The 21,801-nt window shown below is 41.2% G+C and overlaps 1 non-coding gene across 1 annotated transcript; it reads left to right on the forward strand.

Moving 5' to 3' along the window:
• Positions 1 to 4,425: 4,425 nt before the first annotated feature.
• LOC111890681 (small nucleolar RNA R71) lies at positions 4,426 to 4,532 on the forward strand. Its single transcript, XR_002849941.1, has one exon. It is a non-coding gene; the product is annotated as a small nucleolar RNA R71 (small nucleolar RNA).
• Positions 4,533 to 21,801: the final 17,269 nt, after the last annotated feature.

Raw genomic sequence — 21,801 nt, forward strand, 5'->3', positions numbered from 1 at the left:
AAGTTACACATCTTTAAGGCCCAAAATGCCTTATGCTCTATTTCCACCGGCAAATGGCATTGCTTTCCATAAACTAACCTATATGGTGTAGTACCAATAGGTGTTTTGAAAGTTGTACAAAAGGCCCAAAGTGCATCATCTAGCTTATCCGACCATTCCTTGCGATTGCTCCCCACCGATTTCTCCAAGATTCGCTTTAAAGCTCGATTTGTCACTTCGGTTTGTCCACTAGTTTGTGGATGATAGGATGTAGAAAACTTATGGGTTACCCCATATTTCTTTAACACCTTCTCCAATTGGTCATTGGCAAAATGGGTGCCTCGTTCACTTATAAGAGCTTTCGGGACTCCAAATCGTGAAAATAACTTCTTTAAAAAACGCACCACCACCCGACCGTCATTAGTTGGTAACGCTTGTGCCTCCGCCCATTTGGATACATAATCCACCGCCACCAATATGTATTTGTTTCCTCTAGACATGGGAAATGGTCCCATGAAGTCGATTCCCCACACATCAAACACCTCGCACACTTGGATACTATGTTGTGGCATTTCATTTCGAGATGAAATGTTTCCCACTCTTTGACAAGCATCACATTCTTTGACAAATTGGGCTGAATCTTTGAAAATTGTGGGCCAATAGAACCCAATGTCAAAGATCTTCTTTGCAGTGTAGTGTGCTCCATGATGTCCACCCGTGGGCCCGCTATGACAATGCTCTAATATCTTTCGGCTTTCATTTCCGAACATGCATCTTCGTATGATCCCATCCGCGCAACTTCGGAAAAGATATGGTTCATCCCAAAAGTAATATTTTATCTCGGAAAAGAATTTCTTCTTTTGTTGACTTGTGAGATCTTTTGGGATGTAATTGCTAGCTAAGTAGTTAGCTATGTTTGCAAACCATGGTTCTTCTCCCATGGTCACCATAATATACTCGTCCGGAAAATCATCGCCAACTCTATCTTCGTGCAATTGCAGGTTTTCAAGCCTTGACAAGTGGTCAGCTGCTACATTCTCCATTCCCTTATTGTCTCGTATCTCTATGTCAAACTCTTGAATAAGTAGCACCCATCGTATCAGTCTTGGCTTAGCATCCTGTTTGGCAAATAAATACATGATGGCAGAATGGTCAGTAAAAATGGTTGTTTTAGATAAAACTAAATAAGGACAGAACTTGTCAAAAGCATACACCACAGCTAATAATTCTTTTTCCGTGGTGGTGTAATTTTCTTGGGTTGGGTTTAGAGTCTTGCTAGCATAATATATGGGTCGAAAGTGCTTATCAACCCTTTGACCAAGGACAACTCCTAATGCATAATCACTAGCATCACACATAATCTCAAAAGGTAAACTCCAATTTGGTGCAACAATGATCGGGGCATTAGTTAATTTTTCCTTTAGAAATTCAAATGCCTCTAAACACTCTTTAGTAAAATTAAATGGTGCGTCTTTTAATAACTATTGTGTTAGAGGTCTAGTTATTTTGGAAAAATCTTTTATGAAGCGTCGGTAAGAACCCGCGTGTCCTAGAAAACTTCTAATGCCTTTCACATTAGTTGGTGGGGGTAATTTGGAAATGGTGTCAATCTTTGCCCGATCCACTTCAATTCCCATTTTGGAAACCTTGTGGCCCAAAACTATACCCTCCTTGACCATAAAGTGACATTTCTCCCAATTGAGGACCAAGTCGGTTTTTCACACCTAGCAAGCATTAAGTCAAGATTTGTGAGACAATCATGGAAAGAAGATCCAAAAACTATAAAGTCGTCCATAAAAACTTCCATGAATTTTTCCACCATATCGTGGAATATGGCTGTCATACACCTTTGAAAAGTCACGGGTGCATTGTATAGCCCAAAGGGCATGCGTCTATAAGCAAAAGTCCCACTTGGGCAAGTAAATGTGGTCTTTTCTTGGTCCATTGGGTTTATGGGTATTTGGAAATAACCCGAGAATCCGTCTAGAAAGCAATAGTAACTATGGCCCGATAGTCTTTCTAACATTTGATCAATAAAAGGTAAGGGAACATGGTCTTTACGAGTGGCATCATTATAATTTTCGATAATCGATGCACACTCTCCAACCGGTAACCATTCGTGTCGGAATTAGCTCGTTCTTTTCGTTGGTTATGACCGTCATCCCTCCTTTCTTGGGCACCACTTGGACCGGACTCACCCACGGACTGTCGGAAATGGAATAGATAATTCCTGCATCTAAGAGTTTGACCACTTCCTTCTTGACTACTTCTTGCATATTTGGGTTTAACCTTCTTTGGTGTTGTACAACCGGCTTTGCTCCTTCTTCCAGATTGATCTTGTGGGAGCAATAGGATGGACTTATTCCCTTGATGTCGGTGATGCTCCATGCTATGGCCTGCTTCCGCTTCTTCAACACTTGCACGAGCTCTTCCGTTTCAGAATTGGACAGGTCAGAGGCTATGATTACTGGCTTTTGGTTGCCTTCTTCCAGGAAAGCATACTCCACGTGTTCTGGTAAAGTTTTGAGCTAAGATTTTTGGTTCTGACTGTTGGACTCGCCGAGTGCAGGTAAGGTACTCGGCGAGTTTGTGGCTGCATTCACGAATTCTGCCTTTTCTAAGGAAGAACTCGGCGAGTAGATCGGCCCTACTCGGTGAGTAGGGCTATCAGTTTGCTTCACCAATTCTTCAAACTCAGCTTCTTCCAGCAGCCTTTCAATTTCCATTAAGTCTTTTTCTGGATCAAATTCTTCATCATCAGTTGTGAACTTGTTGGAATCTTCACTCATGCATTCCTCTAATAATTCGTCAAGCATATCAATTGAGAATGCCGTGTTGTCACTGTTCCTTGCATACTTCATAGCTTGGTCTACCCCAAATGTGACTGAATCTTCTTCGACCCGCAAGGTGAGCTTCGAGTCCCTCATGTCTATTATAGCACTTGCCGTGTTGAGGAAGGGCCTTCCAAGGATGATTGGAACTTGTGGATCCGCCTCCATGTCTAGAATGATAAAATCAGCGGGAAAGACGAATTTGTCCACCTTGACTAGTAAGTCTTCGCATATGCCTCTTGGGAAGGTGACTGTCTTCTTTGCCAAGTGAATGGCCATGCGAATTGGCCTTGGTTCCGGGAGATCCACCTTCTTAAAGAATGAATATGGCATTAGGTTCACACTTGCTCCCGAATCGGCTAAAGCATGAATAGCAGCCAAGTTGCCAAATTGGCAAGGTAAAGTCAAACTCCCCGGGTCACCCTTCTTCTTTGCTAGCTTATTTAGCATAGCAGCTGAGCGGTTTTCATTGAGGACTACCTTCTTCACTTCTTCCATCTTCCTTCTATGAGTGAGAAGTTCCTTAAGGAACTTTGCATATTTGGGCATTTGCATGACGGCTTCAATGAAGGGTATGTTAATTTGAAGAGTCTTGATATCATCTAGAAACTTCTGGTACTCCTCTTCCTGCTTCTCCTTCTTAGCTCGGGATGGGTATGGCATTGGAGGCTGATACGGATTTTCAGGGATCTGTTTGTTCGGATTTGGTAGTGTACTTGTCGAGTCCATACGTGGTACTCGGCGAGTAGGGTAGTCATATTGTAAGTTTTGCTCTTCTGCTTGATTTTCTGCCTCCTCCTTCTGTGATTCCTTGGATGCCTCAGTCTGAATAGGTGTCAGGGGAGTGATTATCTTCCCACTTCTTGTTGTGACTATGTTTATGTGCGCGCCTCGTGGATTATTTTCAGTTTTGCTAGGAAGTTCGCCCGGTGACGTTTGGTTGATTTGTTGAGCAAGTTGCCCAAGCTGTGTTTCTATATTATGGATAGATGCATGCTGGTTTCTAAGCATGGTCCTTGTTTCTTGAATTGCAGCATCATGATCACTATGTCTTTTTTCTGAAGCAGCTACAAATTTGGTGAGCATTTCTTCCAAGCTTGGCTTTCTCTCTTGTACCGGCTCCTCCTTTTGGTAGAAACCTCTTCCTTTTTGCCTAAACCTCTCCTCCTTGGCCTTCTTGTACTCTTCATAAGGGAGCCACTCTTTCTTTTGTTTGCGCCAGTCTTCATCATATCGGTCTCCGCTTGAGTAACAAACTTGCACCTTCTTATTGTCATTCTCATCTAAATCACAGTCTCTAGTGAGGTGAGGCCCACTGTAGTTTTCACAACCCACCCGAATAGCATGGATCATTTGATCCATTTTATCCATCCTCCTATCCATGGTTTTTAGCATAGCCATGACCGCGGATAAGTCTTCAGTAGCTGCATATGCTGCTCCCCTAGTAACATCATTTCTAGGGTTGTGGTATTCTCTAGAGTGTTTAGAGAATTCTTCAATCAATTCCTTGATTACTGGGGGCGACTTCTTTGTAAGCGGGCCTTGCGAGACAAGTAACTGCCTAGTTGTGACATTGAATCCATCATAGAAGATGGAGACTTCTTGTTGGCTGTTTAGGTCATGGTGTGGGCAGTTTCTTAGTAAGCTCTTGTACCTCTCCCAAGCTTCATATAGCGACTCTCCAGCTTGTTGTTCAAAGTTAGCAATGGCCTTCTTCAACTTGGCTATCTTGGAAGGTGGGTAAAAGTGATCAATGAATTCTTCTTTCATCTTGGCCCATGTGATGACTGATCCGGGGGGAAGTGACTTGAGCCAGTCTTTTGCAGCACCTTTGAATGTCACCGGAAGCATGCGAAGTAGCTGAGTCTCGCGAGGCACATTTCGAACATTGAAGTAATCAGCTACGTCATTGACTTCATCCAAATGCTTGTAGGCATCTTCGTGGTCTTTTCCATAAAAAGGTATTTCTTTAAGTAAAGCTAGGATATGACCCTTTAGCTCGAAAGTAGCAGTCGCGGGAATTGCGGGTTGCACAAGTCTCGGGCTAGTGTCGTCGCGCATCCTCTTCTTCCATTCTCCCATGGGGATTTCATCAATGTTAGCCATTGTGATAGCTAACTCTTCCTCGGAATCAGATTCGTGCTCGTATGTAGGCTCCTCTTCTTCCTCGGTCTCGTACTCAATATCTTCCTTAATCGGTTCGTCGATTACTAAAGAAGTGATGGATGCTCCTGATTTGCTGCTCTTCTTTTTCCCAAAAACAGTCTTCCAATTGGACAAAAGGTGACTTCTTTGGTGTACTCGAGCTCTCCACGTCCTTTCCTTTGTTCCTTTTCAATGCGGATTCGGGATCTTCAAACAGGGGTACCAGCGGGGTGTTTGATCCTTCTGTCATGAAAGCCCTGAAATAAACAAGATAAAAACGTAAAAAGAACAAAAAAAAAGTGTACTAAAAAAGTCAAAAATTAATCTGCCAAATACACTTGTACTCGCCGAGTAGGTGCGACTGCACTCGGCGAGTATCAATGTAATTTTAAGGAGATTCTAAACTGAATATTAAAACTAAAACAGATGCTAAAACCTAATTACTAACTAATAAATTGCAATAAATTAACTTTATGCCAGTAAACTCACACAAAGGATCGAAAAAATTAGGGATTAGATTAATTATTTAGAACCGTTCCTCGGAAACGGCGCCAAAAACTTAATGTGTGCAAAATGCACTTGTTTTATTCCTACTTTTTATTGATAAATTTAGCACACAAAGGCAGTGAACCTGTCTTTTAGTGTTATAGTTGGATAAATAGGGTGTCGATCTCAGGGAACAGGAAAATTAAACTAATAGCTAATTTTAACTAAGCAAATAATGAAAGTAAAAAGGTTTTTTCTCTAGTTTTGCAAGACTAGAAACTTAAACACACCATAAAAACACTTAATTAACTAAGTAACTAAAGCAAACAACTAATTCACCAAATTTGATAAAGATGTTTCTATTTAGGTTCAACCAATTCACTCCTATGGTTATTGTGAATTTATGATAGATTAATTGTTATTGGCTACCAACTATAGTGGTTAGGTTCATGTTCATTACTCCTAACCCTTAGACAACCAATTAATTCAAGCAGTGATCAAGTGTTTAAACTAATTAATTCCCTAGATTAATGATTTGGATTAAATAAGATTTGTAGTGGTTAATCAATTTAGTGATTCAATTAACCTCTTGTTTGTTGGTTTCTCAAACAAGATCACACATTAATCTACCCATTATCTTGTTAATCTTAGTTTCATATTCATTATTCCTAAGCATATGATTAAGTGTTCACATAGACATATGAGGTTAACAAGTAAGAGATGTTCATGCAGCTTAATTGTCTTCTAATTAAAATAAAATAGTTGTGATTAATGCATAAGGTTCTTTAACAAACTTAATTTAATAAATCACCAATAAACAATCAATCAAAAGCTAAGAATTAAACCATAGGAGTTACTTGGTATTCCCCAAACAGAAACAAAAACGTATTTAGCTCATAGTTGCAGTAAAAACAAACACAAAAACAGGTTTAACTAAGCTAAACATACTTAATTCCTAAAGCTAAGTGGAATGATTAACCTAGTTGCCTTGATTCTTCAAGAGATTGAAGATTAGAGTTCCTGAGCGCCTTCAAGGGTTCTCCAATCGCAGATGAATCTCCAAAAACTGCCAGAAAAGTAGTCCCATCGGATAAAGGCTCGGTTTTTATAGCTATCTCAAAACAGGGTGTACTCGGCGAGTAGCAGACCCAACTCGCCGAGTAGGTTCTTAGTTATCCGTCTCAAATCAGGAGTCGTGACTTATCTTCTGGAATATTCTAATGAGCTCGCCGAGTAGGCTCGTGTACTCGCCGAGTAGGAAAGCTTTTGTCCCTCAATCTTCATTCTTTGGTCTCTAATTGCTTCCCCTTGTTCCCTTTCACTCCCAAGCATGTCTTTTGGACTGAAAACAAAATTTAAACAGTATTAAGTACCTTTTGTCACACCCCCAAACCAAGGATGGCGGAAACATCCGGGGGTGGAGGACTTCATGTAGAGTATCACAACAACGAGTATAATAGTACTCAAAGTAAATACAACCATCATAAATATAATTGAAAAAGTTACACCAAAGTATATGTTTACATGATTCAAATCAATTACATTATGATACAAAATGAACTGTTCGACGATTTATCGTCCCATCCTCAAAACGTGGTTGATTTCCTGTTTCACTGAATTCCTGAGAATACAAGTAGTTTTGAAAAGTGTCAACACAAAGGTTGGTGAGTTCATAAGCTTTTGACAGTAAGAGTTTGAAAATCGATCTTTGTAAAGAGATGTATGTTACCAAGAAAAATCCAATATTTTCCTTACAAAAGTTATGTAGTTCTAAATACTAGGACCGAAAATGAACAAATATTTGTCATACTTAAAGATATAAAAGTGGTTTTAAATCGGCATAAAACCCTTTCTGATGTGAGAAAAATCCCGTAATGAATGATGTGTAGTCTTAAATACCAAGACCGAAACTATACAATAAAGTATGTAATTGTTGATGTAAAAAGTGATTTTAAATCGACAGAAAACCCTTTTTGATATGAAGGCGTATAAGTATTTTTCCATACTTAAAGTAATTTCAGTGAGCTAAATAGACATAACTCGCTAATTTAAAGTTAGAACCCGTAAATCTTATGATTTGTTAATACCACATGTGAGCTATCATAACCATACTTGACATAGACGGCCTCGTAATACGACGTTCTTCAGGCGTCGCCGTTAAATGACACTTGTCACCACAGACCTGCCGGTCTAGCTGTTGCAAGCAGCTCTGGTGTGGGTTTGTCAAACCCAATATAGATCTATACACAACTATCACGTTCTCCCTACAAGAGACTCTGGTTACAATTTACAGGACTTTTTGACTTTGTTACTTTGGAAGTAACCCGAAGGGAATGACTCACAAATTTATTCATTAACAGATTTACGTGAATTAAACTGAAAACCTTTGGTAAATAATTTTGAGAAGTAAATGATACATAAACTATACCTATTATAGTTTATCCAAAACGTTTGTAATGTATAAGAATTTTTTTATGAATGCCTTAATGCTATGAATCCATAAACTATGCTCATTATAGCTTAATATACGTGTTCTAAATGAATGAATAATCTTATCATGAATGACTATGTTTCAGTTTATGATGATAAACTAACAAGGAAACACATTCAATATTTAGAACTTATCGTTATACACTTTGCTCAACATAATACAAAGTGTTATGAAAGTTATAAGCTGTTAACAAATTTTCAACCTTTCTACACTGTTTTTGAAAAGTCATAGAAAAATCATACGAAGTTGAAAACTAAATCCGTAAATTCTGAGAGTTCCCAAAATGTGTCTAGTTTACTCATAATTTTTATCATGATTTTTAATGACCTCCAACTTGGGTGAAAAAGTCCATAATCACAGACTGGTCCGGATTGGTGTTTGAAATGATAGGCAGTTTTGTAAAAATCACCATAAATTGTAGAAAATTCGTATGGAGATGTTCAAGTAGTCATTTTTAAAGCTAAGAACTAGAACTACTTACACCTAAAACTGTTTTTCAAACAAAAATGTTTAAGTTGTCCAAAACAGTCCGTGAATGGAGTCCAACTTTTCTGATGAAAGCTGTTAGAAAAATTTATTTATGTTCTTGGTGTTTTAACTTGTAGTCCCCCCCTAAAAACTTAAGAAAACATAAAAATGTAGGGGTATGAACTCACCTTGAGTGATTTCAGTAGGTAAGTGTTGAAGAAGAGAAGTGTTCAACCCAAGAACACTTGAAGAATCACTTGAAGATTCTAAGATCTAACAAGAATGTGATGATGTTTGTGTAAGCAATCTATGATTTTGAGTAGGAGGGTGTGCAATAATCATAAGAAAAATGATGATACTTACTAATTGTAGGAGAAAAGTCTTGGAATATGCCTTGAAATTCTTGAATTGGAGAGAAAGATGAGAGAGTTTGGAGTGTGGTTCTTGGTGAAAAATGAGAGAATGAATGAAGTGTGAGGAGAGAGGGTGGATGTTCCAGCCCTAAGAATGTGGGAATGGTTGAAAATAGTGAGAAAGGACTTATGAAGTGACTAGGGATGGGCTGGTGGTGAATAGTGACATGGAGTGGGTATGGGAGTGGTTGCTTGTGTCATAAAATAAGGTAAAGTCAACACTCTACCTTTGTACTTCACCCACTCTCTTTTGGATTAGGTTTTATCCTTAAAAACATGATGAATTAATAGTTAAGGGTCCTTATATGTTAAAATAAAGTTTTGGGTGAAAATCCCGTGTTAAAACAATTAAAAACGGGCCTAAAATGCGAATTTAGTCGAAAACCGGGAGAAAAAGCATTCCCAACGAGACCTCTCGGTCCTAGGCTGAGGTTCGGTCCCTAGGCCGAGGTTCGGTCCTTGCTGGTGCTGAGCCGGAAGCGAAGTGCGAACCAGAAGAAGAAGGCGAAGGCGAGGGGCTCAGTCCGAAGGCTCGGTCCGAAGGGTCAGAAGCGAAGGTTCGATAGGTCATCAGAAGCGAAAGTGGTCAGACCCGAAATGTGCCGAACGTTCGGGTTCGGGTGAGGCATGCGAGGTTCGGGCCCGAGAGGACCTTTCGGGTTCGGTTCAGCAGCCTTCGGCTCAGAAGGGTTCGGTTCCTAAGAGGACTTTCGGGTCCTAAGAGGGGTTTCGGTTCCTAAGAGGACTTTCGGGTCCTAAGAGGGGTTTCGGTTCCTCAAGCCCGTTTTTCGCGTAGACTTCCGCTTTTGGGCTGTTTTCGCCAAATTCGAGGGTCGGAATGCCCTGAGTGATTATAGAAAGTTGAGAGAGATTTTGAGAGAGATTCCACATTCTTAGAGAGATTTGGGAGAGATTTGACATTCTTGGAGAGATTTCTCATACAAAGAGATATGTGGGAGAGATTTCACATTCTTAGAGAGATTTGGGAGAGACTTGACATTCTTGGAGAGATTTCTCATACAAAGAGATATGTGGGAGAGATTTCACATTCTTAGAGAGATTTGGGAGAGATTTGACATTCTTGGAGAGATTTCTCATACAAGGAGATATGTGGGAGAGATTTCACATTCTTAGAGAGATTTGGGAGAGATTTGACATTCTTGGAGAGATTTCTCATACAAAGAGATATGTGGGAGAGATTTCACATTCTTAGAGAGATTTGGGAGAGATTTGACATTCTTGGAGAGATTTCAAATACAAAGAGATATTTGGGAGAGATTTCACATACTTAGAGAGATTTGGGAGAGATTTGACATTCTTGGAGAGATTTCTCATACAAAGAGATATTTAGGAGAGATTTCACATACTTAGAGAGATTTGGGAGAGATTTGACATTCTTGGAGAGATTTCTCATACAAAGAGATAAAGTGAAAACGATTGAGAGCGGTTTCGAGTGTGATGAATGTGAGTGTCCGTCTTCGCAATGCAAGGTCCCTAAGCCCCGTTAAGCCTTGTTTAAGGATCTTGCATACTCACGATGAGTATGCAACATTGTTTTATCGGTTTGGCTCGCCACGTACCATAGTTTTAGGTTAAGGAGATCTAGATGTACGCACTTTTCGATTTATGATCTCTCATTAGAATAGAGAGTTGTTTAGAAATTTCATAACGTAAACTCTAGTACCTACGGGCAAATCGAGTTGACCGGTTTGACTTGTTGACTTTAGTTGACTTTGACTTGACCGAAAATTGACGGTTGTCACACCTTTTGTCCACATTATTCACATAATTAGTTAAAAATGAATAAAAATGTATGCTAAATAATTTACTAATTATGCACATATCATGGTCCGTGTAAATTGTACAATGAACCCTATAGAGGTAATGATGCCAAATCTTGAGGGCGAACACAACAGCCCCCAGGTCCAAATCATGCGACGGGTAGTTCGCCTCGTGAGGCTTCAGCTGCCTCGACGCGTAGGCGATTACATGCCCTCTCTGCATCAATACCACTCCCAAACCTGCGATGGATGCATCGCAATACACAACAAAATCCTCCATGTCCTCTGGCAGGGCTAAGATTGGCGCCTCGCACAATCTCTGTCTCAGCGTCTCAAATGCGGCCTGCTGCTCGGGCCCCCAACGATACACCACCGACTTCTTAGTCAGTTGGGTGAGCGGAACTGCTATCTTGGAGAAATCCTGAATGAATCTCCGATAGTAGCCTGCCAATCCTAGAAAGCTCCGAATCTCGGATGGAGACCTCGGAACCTCCCAATTCATCACGGCCTCTACCTTGGCCGGATCTACCGAAATCTCGTTCTGGATGACAAAGTGCCCAAGAAACTACACCTTGCGCAACCAGAACTCACACTTGGAGAACTTAGCATACAAGTTCTCCTTCCTCAAAGTCTCCAGAACCTCCCGCAGATGCTCCTCATGATGCTCCCGTGTCTTGGAATAAACCAAGATGTCATCAATAAATACTCTCATAGACCGATCTAACATCGGTCTACACACGCGGTTCATGAGATCCATGAACGCGGTAGGAGCATTGGTGAGCCCAAAAGGCATCACCACAAACTCATAGTGGCCATAACGCGTCCAAAACGCAGTCTTCTGCACATCCTCCTCACTGACCCTCATCTGATGATACCATGAACGCAAATCAATCTTGGAGAACCAAGATGCTCCCTGAAGCTGGTCAAAGAGGTCATCAATCCTTGAGAGTGGGTAGTGGTTACTCACTGTTACCTTGTTCAGTTCCCGATAATCTATACACATCCGATGCGACCCGTCCTTCTTTCTCACAAACAGAATCGGGGCTCCCCATGGTGAACTGCTCGGTCTAATGAAACCCTTGTCTAACAGCTCCTGCAGCTGTGTAGACAACTCCTGCATCTCAGGAGGAGCCAACCGATTATCGGAGTCGCACCAGGAACCAGGTCAATCCTGAATTCCACCTGTCGTTCCGGAGGTATCCCCGGCAACTCCTCGGGGAATACGTCCGCAAACTCTCGTACCACAAGTACATCATCCACCGTCGCCCTACCCGTTTCCCGGGTATCCATAACATACGCGACATAACTTGCGCAACCCCACTGGAGGTAGCGCCTAGCTCTCACTGCTGAACATAAAGCTGGTCCTCGCTGCGGCCTCTCGCCCTGAATCACCAGCTCTCCCCCACTTGGGGTCCTGACCCGCACCAACTGCTGCGCGCAGTCGATCACTCGCCCCATTAGGGCTGAGCCAATCCATGGCTATAATCACCTTGTTCCCACGCAATGGAATGAGAACCAAGTCTACCATGTAGTGCTCCTGAAATAACTTTACCACACAATCTCAAAATACCGTCAATGCCCGCACCGAACGGTCGTCTGCAATCTCTACCCCTAGAGGGCAATCCAACATGCCCGAAGACTTGGAAAATCTCTTGCTAAGGGCAAGAGACACAAATGATCAAGTAGCGCCCGAGTCAAATAAAACCAGAACCGGGATGCCGTTCACATGGAACGATCCTGTCACCACATCGGTGCAACGCGTGCCTCCTCGACTGTCAGCTGAAATGCTCAGCTCCGCGCTACTGGAACCTCTGCCTTGACCTTCCGGCCATCTGTAACCCACGTCGTCGCTGAGACTGGAACTGCTGCTGATGCTGCTGTCAATCTCGGGCAATTGGCCCTTTTGTGGCTCCTCTGATTGTAATGGAAGCAAATCAGGTTTGTCATCTGTACCGCAGGGGCGGGGGCAGTACAATCCCTGCCAAAATGCCCCACCTTGCCACACTTATAGCAGCCCGAACCCGGACCAGTGCGACAAGCTCCCTCGTGTGACCGGCCGCATTTCCCACAGTGGTCCCGTCCTGCCTGGCCTTTCGGCCTACCATCAGATTCCTTGGGCTTCTTCTCGAAGCCCCAGTCGTCATCCCCTCCACTGCCTTCCTCTTCTGGACGTGCTCCAGATCAATCTCCCTCTCCCTAGCCCTGGAAATCATGGAATCCAAGGTAGGGCAAGCTGAAAAACTAACATGCTCCCGAATGTCAGCTCGTAGCATGTCGTGGTAGCGGGTCCTCCTCATATCCTCATCACCCGCATACTGGGGCACTAGCAATGCCCTCTCCCGGAACTTGGCAGTGATCTACGCCACAGTCTCCGTAGTTTGCCTCATATCCAAAAACTCGTTGGCCAGCCGATGAAGCTCCACAGCTGGCGTAAACTCCGCCCTGAATCTGGTCACAAAGTCCGACCAACTCATAGCTTCTACAGTCGAGGCTCCCAATGAGTCGCCAACAGACTCCCACCAATCCCTAGCCCTGTCTCGCAAGCATCATGATGCATATCTCACCTTCGACCCCTCTGGGCAGAAGCTCGTCAGCTGTGCAGAATCAATGTCTGCAATCCATCTCCTAGCAGCAATGGGGTCTTTCACCCCATGGAAATCCGGGGCACCACTCCCACGAAAGTCCTTAAAGGACAGTGTGCACGTACCCATCTGGCTAGATGCGATATCACTCCTGAATGATCGAAGACGATCCTCCCTCAGCTCAACAATCCCCTCCTTGATCAACCCGAAGATGATAGGGGTCGACTCAAAGATACCTCTCGTGATCTCAGACGCGATGAACTCGCGTAGCCCGTCATCAACCTGCTCAGATCCCGAACCCGAGCCTGACCCTGATCCTGATCCGGAACCTCCTGCTCCAAGTCGTGTGGTCACCATACTGAAAATTCATGCATAAAGGTCAGGATCATACATATACCTGAGAGATCTAACATACTTCCCAAGGTTCCCGATTTCGTCTAGGCCCTCCTTGATTCGAGTACGGGTCCTCTACTTTCAGTAGTACGGGCCCATACTACCTTCCACATCTACCCGTGCTTTCCTCAAGGATTTCTTTGACTTCACCAGGTCCCTTTACCGATACCCCTTTCCACTAACCTCATCCTAGGCTTCCCTAGGGCACTCTCCAGCCTACTCTCCGCCCTCATCTGCATAGGAGCCCCTACTATTTCCCCTTAACTAACTTGCAGGTACTGTTACATAACCTATACAGGCCATCCTTCTGCTGACTAAATAGCCCTAGCATGCAGCTCATACAATAGGCGTATAAGGCATCCTCCTAGATCCTTAGCCCTAACTAGCATGCGATCATCAAAATCATATAACAGGCACACAAGGTATCTTCCTAGATCCTTAGTCCTATTCTAGCATGCAATTCTGAATCAAGTCATATAGCAAAACATAACATGTATGGGTATCTTGGGGAAAACTTACTTGAGCCCGGCCAGTCGCATGCATCACACACCTTGTCTTTCGTAAAATTCTTTCGCTTAGATTTTTAGAAAACCATTTTATTGTAAAAAAATCTTTTAGCCCCTTAGTTTGAGTCCAGACACCCCCGAGGGCGTGTCCGAATCCCTCAAACCAGGGCTCTGATACCAACTTGTAACATCCCAAAATTCAAGCCCAAAAATCTCATTTTTAATTAGTTAATTCATAAAACATTCATTAGAAAGCATTGTATAAACACGTCATCTCAAAACCAAGTAGCATATTTAAAACCCACAACCATGAACAAATGTCATATCAGAGTACAATCCCAGAAAACACCATGCGGAAAATCATATGTGTGTGTGATGCCATGCTATGCCGCCGGCTCCTTCCCTTTGGATGAAGAGGTACCTGAAACCAAAAACTGAAACCGTAAGCACAAAGCTTAGTGAGTTCCCCCATCATACCACATACCATACAATACCATCGGTATCTTTCAACTGGTAATCATCATCGGTATCTTTCAACCGGTAATCTTCATCGGTATCTTTCAACCGGTAACCGTCATCGGTATCTTTCAACCGGTAACTGGGGACTATTCCACCCCTACCACTAGCATATGATAGAAAGATAAAATCACACATTCAGACATATCCGGGTACTGACCTACCCCTTGGTCCTAAGGACCACTATCAGGGAAACTATCCCTATCATGTAACATATCATATAGATATAACTCATAACCAAACGCATACCAGACCAAGATAAATTATAACAAAGACAATTATCCTCTAAATACTCCTCAATGGTGGGCCGGCATTGTGGCCTTAGACCCACCCCTACTGGAAGGTAACTCACCTCGTATCTGCTGAATTGTGTAGAAATCCTCTGACTGCTGCCAATACTGCTCCGGAAATCCACCGGCTGAAATTCCCACAAAACACTTAGTCAGAAACTGACATCTACCCTTAGGGTAAAATGACCATTTTACCCCTTGACCAAATCAAAGTCAAAGTCAAAGTCAACTTCCAGTTGACCTGACTCGCCGAGTTGACTCGTCCACTCACCGAGTCCCTATCCTTCCATCAGACCTCATTCCCGTCTCTACTCGTCGAGTTAGGCGATGACTCGACGAATTTTCCTTCTAAATGAACACCGAATGAATCCACATCCGACTCGCCTAGTTGTATGAACAACTCGTCGATTTCATCATCAACTAATACACATGTCCTGACTTGACTCGCCGAGTTGTATGAACAACTCGTCGAGTTACTCTTCATCCTATAAACATGTTCTATCCTCGAATCGCCGAGTTGATGAACAACTCGCCGAGTTCCATGAAGATTGTCTTGGACTCGCCGAGTCCGTTCATGCACTCGCCGAATACCATGAACTCCCATAACACTTTGCTTAGTCCAGAATGCTGGGTCACTCCCCGGGACTCCTAAAACCCTCCCACACTCAACTGGTCCTTATGACCCTCACTGATATGGGACCAAAACCCTTGGACTCGCCGAGTCCAGGAAGTAGACTTGCCGAGTCTATCACATTCCTCACTAAAAACTTCGATTTCTGATGTACAACACTTAACCAAATGATAGATCTAGGCCCCTAAACTCGATCTAGCACGTAAAGTTACAAACTTTACGTGCACGCATGGGACATTGGAGCTTAAAAGTCTCTAAAATGGTTCTTTTGTTGCATGGGGCCTTCCTTGGTGCAAAAAGCAACCTAGATCTGATTTGTGGCTCATATAATGACATGATACAGAAGCCCAAACCCCCAACCATGTTTGCAAACATGGTTTGCCACCAAAAATGGCTTATAAAAGCCCTAAATCACCCCAAAGAGGGATCTAACGAATGAATGAGCAAGGTTCAGACTTTATACCTTCCAAAGGCTGCAAATGATGAACCAAACTCGAAACCTTCAGTCCCCTCTTGATCCTTCTATGCTCTTCCTTCTTCCTTGAGATCAGAACTCACAAGAATCACTCCAAAAGCCTTAGATCTTCACAAAAACGGCTAGGGTTTGCTATGAGGAGTGTTTGGGAGCATAAAGAGGGAGAGGAGGTTGTATAAGGTTGTTTAAATAGGGTGCAAACCCCTGGATTAGGGTTTTTGCCCAAACAGCGGCTACTCGCCGAGTCCGCAACTTAATCCCCGCGCCTCATCCCGCTTCTACTTGGCGAGTCAGTCCTTCGACTCGCCGAGTCCAAGGCCAAAAATGCAAAAGTAAATGAAGATTTAATAACAGAATACATACCAAGAACCAGGTGCTACAAATACACCATAAAATTGATAAGGGTCGTTGTCTTGTATCACTCCACCTATCTCCCATAATTATACAACCATTTTCTGCCCAATAACGTCTATAAGAATCAACTATAAGTTGTACAGATTGTTTCGCATCTTTCAACAATGTCACACGCATAGCATGATATGAAGGCCCTGTGTATCCATGACCCATACTAGCGACCTTACTCATTGCTATTTGAAAAAAGGGAGAATTTACGGCATTCATAGGTATGCGAGAATCATAAAACCACATAGCAAGAGCTAAATCCATTTCATGCCATCTTTCCTTACTTTTCAATGCTGCTTTAAATGACTATTGAGATGGATCATGCATACCCTATTTGAAAAAAGGTGGCACAGTTTGTGTTTGGGAGGTAGGAGCTTTTCTTTTTCCATCTTTTTTTGAGTTGTTTGTTAGGTGATTACTTGAACCTCATCATCATAATCATCAACATCATACAAGTTATTCATCCCCGAAGTATCAACGAGCACACCAACATGTTTGTCTTTTGCTTTTTTGGCATTTTCATCCAATGAACTTTTCATGAGAAACTTTATGTCTCCGGGACAACTCGGACATGATGCAATACTACCGGGCACTCCAGCAAGGTGTTGTTTCATTCTATTGATACCTCCACCATTTTATGTTTTTTTACAAAAGGTACAAAAATGTGACTTTTTTCCAGCTCCATCTCGTAGTTCAGTAATATGCCTCCAAGTTGGATCCTTTTTTGATCGAAGATTTAGTTGAGTGGAAGCTTCTGAAACCAGATGGTATAGTATTCGATTGTGCTTCAGATGGATTAGAACTTGGATTGGAACATGAACCAGAAGTACTCATAATCTAAAACACAAACACAAACAACCAATGTTATAGTTGAGCACATGCTAATAAAAAATCTAATCTAAAATCTGATAAGTGCACAATATAAAAAATCCTAAATGGAATGCTAGAGTGATACTAACATTAAGAAACAATGCAATGGCAATGTAATACTAACAATCTAACAATAAGAAACAGACAATCAAAAATCTGATCTACAGTTTGATAAGTATACAACAGTGAATTACAATCTAACATTAAGAATCAAACAATGCAATGGAAATGTAATACTAACAATCTAAAAATCCCAACATAAATTACATTTAATATATAAGAATGTCTCTTGTTGCTGTAGAATTTCCACATTCAGATGCTAAGTTGCATAAAGGGTAAGAAAGTAAGAAAAAGTGAATAAAATCCTACAAAAAAAAGAATGGAATCAAGTAACCAAGAAATTAAAGCTTCTAATTTCTCGACTCGGTGGATTGCTCGTCGCCTCGTCAGTGGTGTAGCAGAAATCGCAATTGGATAGATTGGAGAACGAAGGTGAAGCAGAAATCAGAATGGAATGATCAGCTGATCACAAGTCGAATGTGAAGCTGGAGAGTTGTGATTGTAATCACAGACTATGGAGTGATCAATCGCCTTGATTTTGGAGTTTGGGTGTGCGACTGTGCGTCTGTTCCGTTTAGCGATTTGCGATTTGGGATCTGGGAATGGTTTCTGATTTTGTCCGATATTAGCTTAAAGAAAACAAAAAAAAAAGTAAAAACCGGTTCGGAAGCCAGTTCAACCAGCCCGGTCCGACCGCGGTTCACAAAAAACCACCGGTTTCTTGCGGTTTAGCTCACTACCGGTTTTCAGAGACTAAAAAACCGGAACCAGCACCGGTTCCCGGTTGAACCGGCCGGTCCGGTCCGGTTTTCAAAACAGTGGAATTAGTTTAGACATTCATATGAGCTATCTAAGGAAATGTGTATGAGTTTGGGAAGCTTAGATAAAGGCTTATCGAAGCATATCGTATTAGAAATATGAGCTTGGGGAGTCAATAAGTATTGATTTCAAGAAGTTTAACTATTTTCTGAATACATGTCAAAGCTAGTGGGAGCAAAAATGTTATACTTCATTTCAAATCTAAAAGCTTAGATATAGAAATTTTAATTAAATTTAGTCAAAAGACATATATGAATGTTATGTTGAAAAGGTTTAACATAGGGGCATTCTATATATGACAGTATTATAGCAAGAAACTAGTAAAGTATCACATTTTTCATTATGAATCGTGTCCCATATGCTTCGGGTATAGGATCGATTGCATATATTGTAATATTCGAACGTTCTAAATTTTCCAAATGCCTAAGGCATTAAGAGGGAAAAAGGACTAGAACCGGATTTGACTAAATTAATTAAACAGCTGTCAAGGACAATCTAAGTTTCGCCAAGGATTGGTCACTTGTGGGCAGTTGGAAGTATAGTAACGAATGGATCATAATGACATTATTATGATTAGATATGATTCTATTAATAACGAGTTGTCATATGGCAAATATGGAAACATTTCCATATTGGGAGTTGGATATCGAGAATCTATGTCTAGATTAGAAACTTTTATGCAAGAAGGATGTTCAAAGGAATGTACTTTGAATCTATGGGATTTCCTTGTAGAAATATCCAATAGAGCACTTTGTAATATCATTGGAAAAGTCTTGGTGGCTTTGATGTTGTGACATTACGAAGGGATCATTGCATAAAATGTTAGAATCTAACATCTTATAGTAGTGGCGAGAATCTTGTATTCTTACAATAACGATAAGGATTAGGAGTTGTGAAATGAGCATCATTGGAAATGTTTTCAATTGATCTATTTCACAAAGTATGAACCATAAGAAAACAGAGTGTGCATGCTTGGAGCATGGGACAACTGTTGTTATAATTGAAGTAATAATTTGATTATCTGAAACATTATACAATAGATAATGAGTAATCAATATGGTGATTAAATAAAGGTGTTTTATTTATACTCAAAAGTATGGGGCGATATTGGATTCGATTATTATTGTGTTTCACTTTGCATGTTTTGACTTCCCGAATAATAAGATTATTCAAACCATCCACACTCGATAAATACTTTAGAAGTAGGTACTGAAGCTAGAATGTCATGAATCTGACTGTAGATTGTCTAAAACGTTTTAGACATAGCAAAAGTCTGTTGTAGTGTTCATGAGTGCTCCTGAAATAAGATTTGAGTATTGGATTAAACCCACGCTCACTTGAATAACTTCATGGATTTTATCACGGGTGATTAGTGAGACGATAATATCTTATATTCTTGAAATGGAGATGTGTGAGCTATAATTTTCAAGTTGGTTGCACATTGATAATATCTAAACGCACCAGTAACTTGGTTTTACAAAACATATTGTTGTGTGTGATTTGATGAGTAGGTACAAGCGAGCATTTGAGTCGAAGTTTATCCGTTCCTTTTACCCAAAGTGGGATAAAAGTGATATTTGTGGGCCCCCACGATGATTTAGTGATGACACCCCTAAGCGCTTGGCCAAGCCGGGACTAAGTTGATGTGTTCAATTGTAGTCTGTTGTTAGTCGTCTTAAATCAGAAATCGGGAAACAACACATGAACAGAGAGTATGATTAAAATCTGTGTCTCAGTTCATACGATATCTGGAATGGGGGAATATATGATCCCTTATCTAAAGGACGTGTTACTAATAAGATCAGAGTTGACAACGGCTTTTGAAAGCTACGAATGCTGATCAGGTTCTGATGTCGTACTTGTAGAATAGTTATTAAACTTATCCAAGTGGGAAACTATTGGATTAAGTGTCTAAGCCCATAACTATTTTGGTATGTAGTTGACCCGATTATAAGCATGGTCCTTTTGGGTTGCCTTCACTCATGCAACTTGATAGGATGACAAGAGGAGAGAGAGTAGAATTTATTATATGAATAATAAATTGGTACTCGAAAATGGTTTTATTAATATATTACAAGTTTAATATATTATTTGGAAATCATATTATTTAATTAGTATTGATCATAAATTAATTTGGTATTAATTTGGTGATCAGAAGAGACTGATTAAATAAAGGGGACTAATATTGCAATTAACTGTTAGTTGCTAGTTGGGCTGATGGACTCCATGGAGTGGAGTGAATGAAATTTATGGGGAAGCCCATAAGATTTCGTCCAAGGGCTCTAAGGAAGGAATACATGGGCTGCTTAGGCCTTAAGCAGACATTAGGGTTTCCTTCAAAAACCCTAGCAGCACACACAACTATATAAGAAACCCTTTACATAGGATTTTCGGCCCCATGAGTTTTATGAGAAACCTTAGCCGAAAATCCTTCCCTCTCCAAGACATCTTGTTGCATTGAGTGTTTGTGATTCCATTATAGGTGCAACAATTGAGGCACTAGGCTTTTAGAAGTCAAGATCAAGAAGGATTGTGGTTGTTATTTCTACATACGATCAAGGTAAACTTTCTAACCCTAATTATATGTGATTTTTAGATTTATATGCTAGTCAATTAGGGTTTATTGCTTTGGTATTACAAGTTGTATGTGTAATTAGAAAAACCTAGATCAAAGAAATTAGGGTTCCATGAACACCATAGGAGTGACGTTATGCTCATAACCCATCACTCGGCGAGTTGAGTCAACCCAGGATGTTGACTTTGACCAGAATGTTGACTTTGACCAGAATGTTGACTTTGACCAGGGTGTTGACTTTGACTTTGAGCTTGACCAAAGTTGACCCTTAAGGGGTTATGAGTATTAAAGGTTAATTAAAGGAGATATTTATGTGTAGGAGTTGGAGTGGAGTTGATTTCAGAGCCGATGATAGTTCAACTACTTCACAGCATTTGAGGGGAGTTACCTTCCAGTAGAAGTGGGTCGAAGGCACCAATGATGGCCCACTAGTAGTTGATTATAATTGAGATGATTGACTTTGTGATAATTGTTTGGTATGCCACTATCTATTATGATTTATGTGATATTATGTGATAGTGGTAGGAGGGGTAGGTTAGACCCCGTAGCCGGTGGAGATAAACCGGAGGGTAGGTCGAGCACCCAGCTATGCTTGACAGTATGTTATTCTACGTATTATGTGGTAGTGGTAGGGGTGAAATAGTCCTTGTAGTCGGTTGAGATAAACCGGAGGGTAGGTTGAGCACCCAGATATGCTTGGCAGGGTAGGTCGAGCACCCACATATGCTTAATACCGTAGGTCGGGCACCCATATATGCCTGACAGGGTAGGTCGGGCACCCAGATATGCCTGGAAGTATGTGATTATGTGGTATGATGGGGCAACTCACTAATCTTTGTGCTTACGGTTTTCAGTTTTGGTTTCAGGTACTTCCTCTTCGAAAGGAAAGGAGTCGACATGATTGCAGCGCATCACACTACATTTTCCGCACATGATATCTTTGGGATTTATACTCTGATATTGTTTTAATCATGAAATGTTTTGACTATGGATACATTGATTTTGATATGAGTTGATTCTATGATGTTTTTAGTCAAATGGTTTTGTAATTGTTTAATTTAAAATGAAATTTTTGGTCGTAAATTTTT

The sequence above is a fragment of the Lactuca sativa genome, chromosome 5, assembly GCF_002870075.4.
Source record: "Lactuca sativa cultivar Salinas chromosome 5, Lsat_Salinas_v11, whole genome shotgun sequence".
In the NCBI taxonomy this organism is placed as follows: domain Eukaryota; kingdom Viridiplantae; phylum Streptophyta; class Magnoliopsida; order Asterales; family Asteraceae; genus Lactuca; species Lactuca sativa.